This window comes from Heliangelus exortis, chromosome 18 (assembly GCF_036169615.1).
Source record: "Heliangelus exortis chromosome 18, bHelExo1.hap1, whole genome shotgun sequence".
Taxonomy (NCBI): domain Eukaryota; kingdom Metazoa; phylum Chordata; class Aves; order Apodiformes; family Trochilidae; genus Heliangelus; species Heliangelus exortis.
Genome location: NC_092439.1, coordinates 3,878,933 through 3,884,932, shown reverse-complemented (window position 1 = coordinate 3,884,932; position 6,000 = coordinate 3,878,933).

The following is a 6,000-nucleotide window of genomic DNA, read 5'->3' as shown; positions in this document are numbered from 1 at the left end:
GTTCTTACACTTAAATTAGGAATAAACAGAGTAGATGTATGCCAAATCTGTCCTACCAACTGTAGTTATAGGAAGTCCAACAGGCTGAAAGTATCCACATTAAATTTTCTAATTACATACATAACTAACAAATGCACCAGAATAAAGCCTTACAAAAAATCATTTGTCTGCTTCTGTACTCAGTCATGGAGCTTTTTCTTAATTCCCAAATGCATGGTTAGCTAATGTTTGAAGGCTGCAAAGTCTGCATTTAAAAATAATTAAATAAATTATTACAACTCGTTCATCTGTTAGGTTGATGTAAGATGTGCCCTTCAGTCTACACCCTGATCACAGGAATTTCACTACCTGAAAGTGTAAGATTATTTCATACTAAGCACATCTGCTAGCACTGCAATAGGAGATGTGACTATCCTCTAGTTAAGTAACACAAATTAATTTAAAGTGTGGCTTGGATAAATCCATATAACCAAGTTAAAAACCCACGGCTTTTTCTCTGTTCCCACAGGTTTAAAGATTTAAAGCAGTAGTGCCTAATGGTGACAGAAAGGACCATCTCTTGCTCCAAAATCAATGTGTTGTGTCATTGGCACACTGCTTGACTCTGGAGATTCAACAAATTCTATGTGCCTCAATTTTTTCCCCTTAAAAGGGGGCAAATGACACTCACCTGCCTCTCAGGACTCTTACAGTGCTTGCTGGTCACTTGAGACTTCTCCAAGATGAAACCTGCCTGTTACATGCAAAGAATTCCTGTGGTCACCCATCCATCATTAGGTCCTGTTGTCTCCTTCATCTGCACATAACACATCTCTGAGAAATGCAAGTTTACAGACAAAGTACTTTAGAGGGGAAACCACTGACCAGAACTGCTGAAACAGTCCTGCTACATAACTACTGAGCTCTCTGCAGGATCAGGCCCTTGGCCAGAATCCCAGTCACACTCTCAGCATCACTCTATTATCCTTTGTATTGCTACACTTGATGCCACATGGTGATCAGACATCATATTTCAGCTCCTGAATTTGGGGAAATCTTGTCAAAGCCTCATGTCTGCCAACAGTGAAAGAGGTTGGACCAGCACCACTTCCACAGCAGGCTGCTGGGAAGGGGAGAACCTGATTACCACGTCACATCAGTAGTGTGGCACATTGCCCTCACCACACTGCAGGAATTCAGCTTTAAACAAAAGGAACATCAGGAACAGCATCCTCACACTTTTCCTTCTTCACTTGCTGTTCCCTTATACCTCTCACTTGCATCTCCAGCTGCAATGAAGAACCTCTGTTGTTTTTTTCAACCTTTGGGATGATCGAATTCATAGCCTAAGAAAGATTTAAGCAAATCCAGTTGGGTCCTCTGATAAGCAATCAATGATTGCTCGAGCTACAGAGCACTCAAATAGTTAAGAATCCAGCCATTTAATTGATGCTTGTTTCTGCAGCTGTGCAATATCTCTATTTCCCAAGAGAGCTGTTTCCAGTTGCTGCTCAAGGTTTCTAACAATCAAATGGATCAATTCTGCAGATACCTTAAGGCTGTGTGTTAAGTAAGAATGATGTTTGTGGTGCCTGTTGGGTGGGGAAGGAGTCAGTGGAGAAAACAACGTTTCATTCACCAGAAAAATATCCATGTATTTTCTGTTTTAAACACTAGACATTTATTTAGACTTTAGAGCCCATACATTATTGAATAATTTTAATTAGTCACATTCAAATATCATAGGCAAATATATAATACAATAAATTGCATTTGTACACATAAATACAAAATTTGAGGTAGGGCCTCAAGAATAATGATTTCTTAAATTAATAACATACAGCTTTATAATACGGACTACATGAAATATATATGATGCATCCTTTGTAACATGATATATCTTCTTCACATATAGCTAATGAAAAAATTATTATGACCTGGTTAGGGTACAAATCTTTATCCATAGGCAGCAGTACCCCATAGAATGCCTGTAAATATATATATATATATTTATATATGACATTACGCAAGTAATTAAGATTTAACCCATCAGCGATGGGTCTGTAATAAAGTGCCATAGGACACAGGGAGCAAATTCTCAGCAAAGTGTAAATTGTCCCAGCTCCAACCAAAGCTGTGACAATTTGTACCAGCTAAGTATCTACAAGGTAATACTACGGAATAGAAATGACAGATAACAACAGGTTTTAGTCAATCAGTAATTTTCCTAAGAATGGAAGATAGCAATAAGGCAAATGGTTACCTGAAGATGTATTTAAACTTTATGGGCAAATAATAATATTGCAAGCAATAAGGTCCAGCCCAGCTTCCACATTATGTTAAACCCATCAGGATAACCTCCTCTCTTTGGCAACAGGCTGCCTGAGGGTGGCAAAGGCAGAAATCCCAAATGCTCCTACCCTTCTCTTTCCTTGAGTCCCTCAGGAATATCAAGCTTTGACCATTTTACAGATATCTCATGAGCACACTATTGAAAGAGAAAGCAAGAAACAAAGTTAGCACTGAAACAGAACCTCTCTGGGATGCCACTTTCCTGCAGCTCACAATCCCTCCAAGTTTTTGATTGCAAGAAGTGGAACTGCAGAATAAGAAACCAATAGGAAATCAATATCTGCCACAAATCCACAAATAAGCAATTGCTTTAACACAGCCAACAAGAAATCAGACTATCCATACAACTGCACAGATATTGGAACAGACCTATCGTATTTAAAATAAATCAGGTGCTGGAATTTCATGGGAAGAGATAGCCACCCAGTGTACCAGAAGCAATGGTCTTCAGTGATGAGGCACATCTAATGTGGTCAGTGGAGCAGAACCTAATTAAAAGATACTTTGACCCAATTAAAACATCATATAAAGACAATCCAAGTCTTTCTCAATTAAAGGTCATTTTGTTAAACCCTTCTTTTGGGAAACAAAGTGCTGCCATGTTTAGCTGAAGCAGAGATTTTCAACATTGCATATTAAAAAACACTAGGAAGACCTCAAAGAATTTGAAGATGGCAAGCATTTGCATTAGGCATAATCTTTAATGCATACAATAATGCATCTAAGCTCATCCAGATATTCAATTCCACTTCAAAAAAAAAAAATGTGCAACATAAGTAATTTCATCAAATTTGAACATTTTTTACTGACAAGATAAATAGATCTGCAAGTACATACATCACACTTTTACTAATATGGCTTTTTCCCCTCCTTTTTTTTCTTTTAAAGATCTTTACTGGTATTTAATTAGTTATTAAATTTATTTTTAGAAAATTATCAAAGTACATGCAAACTTTTCCTAGAACATGGTAAATGAAGTGCATTCCCAAACTTCAAGGTTACTTCTCATTTAAAGAAGACACTGCTGGTTTATTTAATCTCAACATTCAGATATGGCCAGTAAAATATTTAACAAGTCCAACGTGAAAAAAAAAAAATCTGCTTTTAACACACAGTGAAAAATTCATATCTTCTGTGAATTTTGTATGCATTTCTCCCCACTCTCCAAATGTTTTTTCAAGCCTAGTAATGGAGGTCAAAGCTGAATACAAATACCAGCTAGAACTATATCACTGTAATATGTTTTCAGAGTTTCAAAGTCAAGTCTAATCGCACGCTAATCCCATTTAGCAGGCACAGGAACAACATTTCAATTAAAACCAAACAGATTAATTACATAAATCATAGAAAGCAGTTCAGTTTTTCATGTGCTTTCTGGTTTGGGAAAGGAAAAGATATTATAACCTAGTGGTTTTCCTTCAAATTATAACTTTTATACCTAATAGACAGTAACTGATATCCTTACACTGAGGTAATTTTATTGCAATTAGTTAATCCCAGTTCCAATGCATGACCTGAGACAAGTTGGTAAGTGAAAGGATTCAGAACTGTTAAGCTGTTTGTGTCTATTTTCTTTTTCTTAAAAGAGGAACAAACCTATGGATATATATATTTATTTTTCTTTAATCACAGTAGGAGTGAAGAGAAACTGGCCTAGACTCCAAAAAATCAAACCAAGCTCCTAGGTAATATCCATAAAGAGAGGCCTAAAGCTATTTATCCTAACAAAACCATCTAATTCCCACTAGAAGTGTTGATTTAGGTTCCTTTTAGAAAAGGTCCCTCAGCCATGTGCAGACACAGTGGCCAAATTTCCAGCTCATCTCTGTGGCCCTTCATTCCATCCAACAGCTCCTCAAACTTGCCTCGAGCAGGGAAACAAGAGCCAGAAGCAAGAAGAACAAACCCCTTATTAAAAGGGCAGGAGAAGCTGAAAGAAGGGGACAGAGCTTTAAGGCAGAGAAGCTCCCAGAAGGGTCCTGTCCTGCTGCCATGCAGAGAGGGACAGGCAGAGCCCCGGGGGTGACATTCAGGGGACCCTGGGGCCAGCACAAAATGTTGTAAAATCTGCCCTCCCTTTGCTGAGTGACAACCCCTGAGGGCACTCGGTTTGTCCTTTTGTGAGGATTAAAGGTCTCCAGCAGTGCCTAGAACTGGCAACACTAATTGCCCCTTGAAAGAGGACGTTCAGCAAAATGATTAATATATTTAATATACATATATATATACACACACACACACACAGAGAGAAAAGAAGTCAACAGTTTGGGGAAGTGTTACATTAAGGTCTAGGTTTTTTGTTTTCTTTTCTTCAATGGGATGAGACAACACATCTACTGATCTACAGACACACATTAACTGAGGATTTACCTGAGACCCTGTAAATATGAAGACAGACAGACAAAAGAATGGGATAGAAACCATCCCCTGAAAGGAAAAAACATTTACTGGATACTACAGGAGTGTGTGTGGGGAGGGAAAAAAACCACCTAAACTACTCTAAGCTCACCATCTCTACACTGATTGATATTTATAGGGACATAAAACATCACTAGTACACACTACATGAACACTGATCACCATTAAAAAATATCATATATGTATGTATAGGATATAACAAGATAGTCAAGGTTACAGTTCTGCCAATTCTTGAAGATATATTTTTCTCCCTCATTCTAGTGCATTTATAATAAATTGGGCTATTTTTTATTCAGGTAAATAAATGTACTCTTAAAAAGCTCTATTTGTACTCTGCCCAATAGATAACAAAACTATTTGAGTCTAGCATTCATATCACCACTTATATCTGATTTCTAAAATGTAATGATTTAGGATGCCCTATTGCTATGCAATGTTTTAACATCCTTCTACTCAACTGCCTCTCCCCCCAACCCCTGCATTTCTAATATTGTGTCTGTGCAGATGACTGCAGTGATTAATTGTGGTATTTTGGGTTTTTTCTTTATTGAAAATATTTTACATGGGGGAAAAAAAAAAAATAAGATCCCTACTTACATTTCTGAGAGAATACTGCTTTGAAGACTTTCCGTGCTATATATATAATATATAGACAAGTGGGGTGTTGCTATTTCCCCATTGGCTGAAAGAGAAGAATACATCATCTAAAGGTTATATAAAGATGTTTACAGGAGCATGTGAACGGGGAGAGTCACAAGGTTGAACAGCACATCTAACTTGGGATAACTGTTGTCAGGTGGTAACTAGACTACACTTACCACTGTAGGAATACAAAGTTAGGCACAAATTATATGATGGCTTCTTGGAGAGATACTGTAAACAAAAGCAGAGAAACAAGGAAAACTATGTTCAGAATATTGGAGTGAAGTGAGGAAAACCACAGTTGCACTTAGTGTGGAGGAAGGTTTCAGACACTTTGTATAACTGAGGCATTTTGATTGCAATGACAGAGATCAAATTATCAAAAGAAATGGATGACAGTACTTTCAGCAGTGATGCCCATAACCTCAGGCTGCCACCATTACCAAACCACTTCTGGACTCCAATGCATCTCACTTCCAATCTCACATTTTTAGTTCTTTAAGGTTTCCGTTCTTTTTTTTCTACTTGAAAAGAGCAAAGGAATTACTGTGTTTCAGTTTCCTGATGCCATATATTGCTTCCTGGTGTGCTGTTTAAAGGGTCTCCACT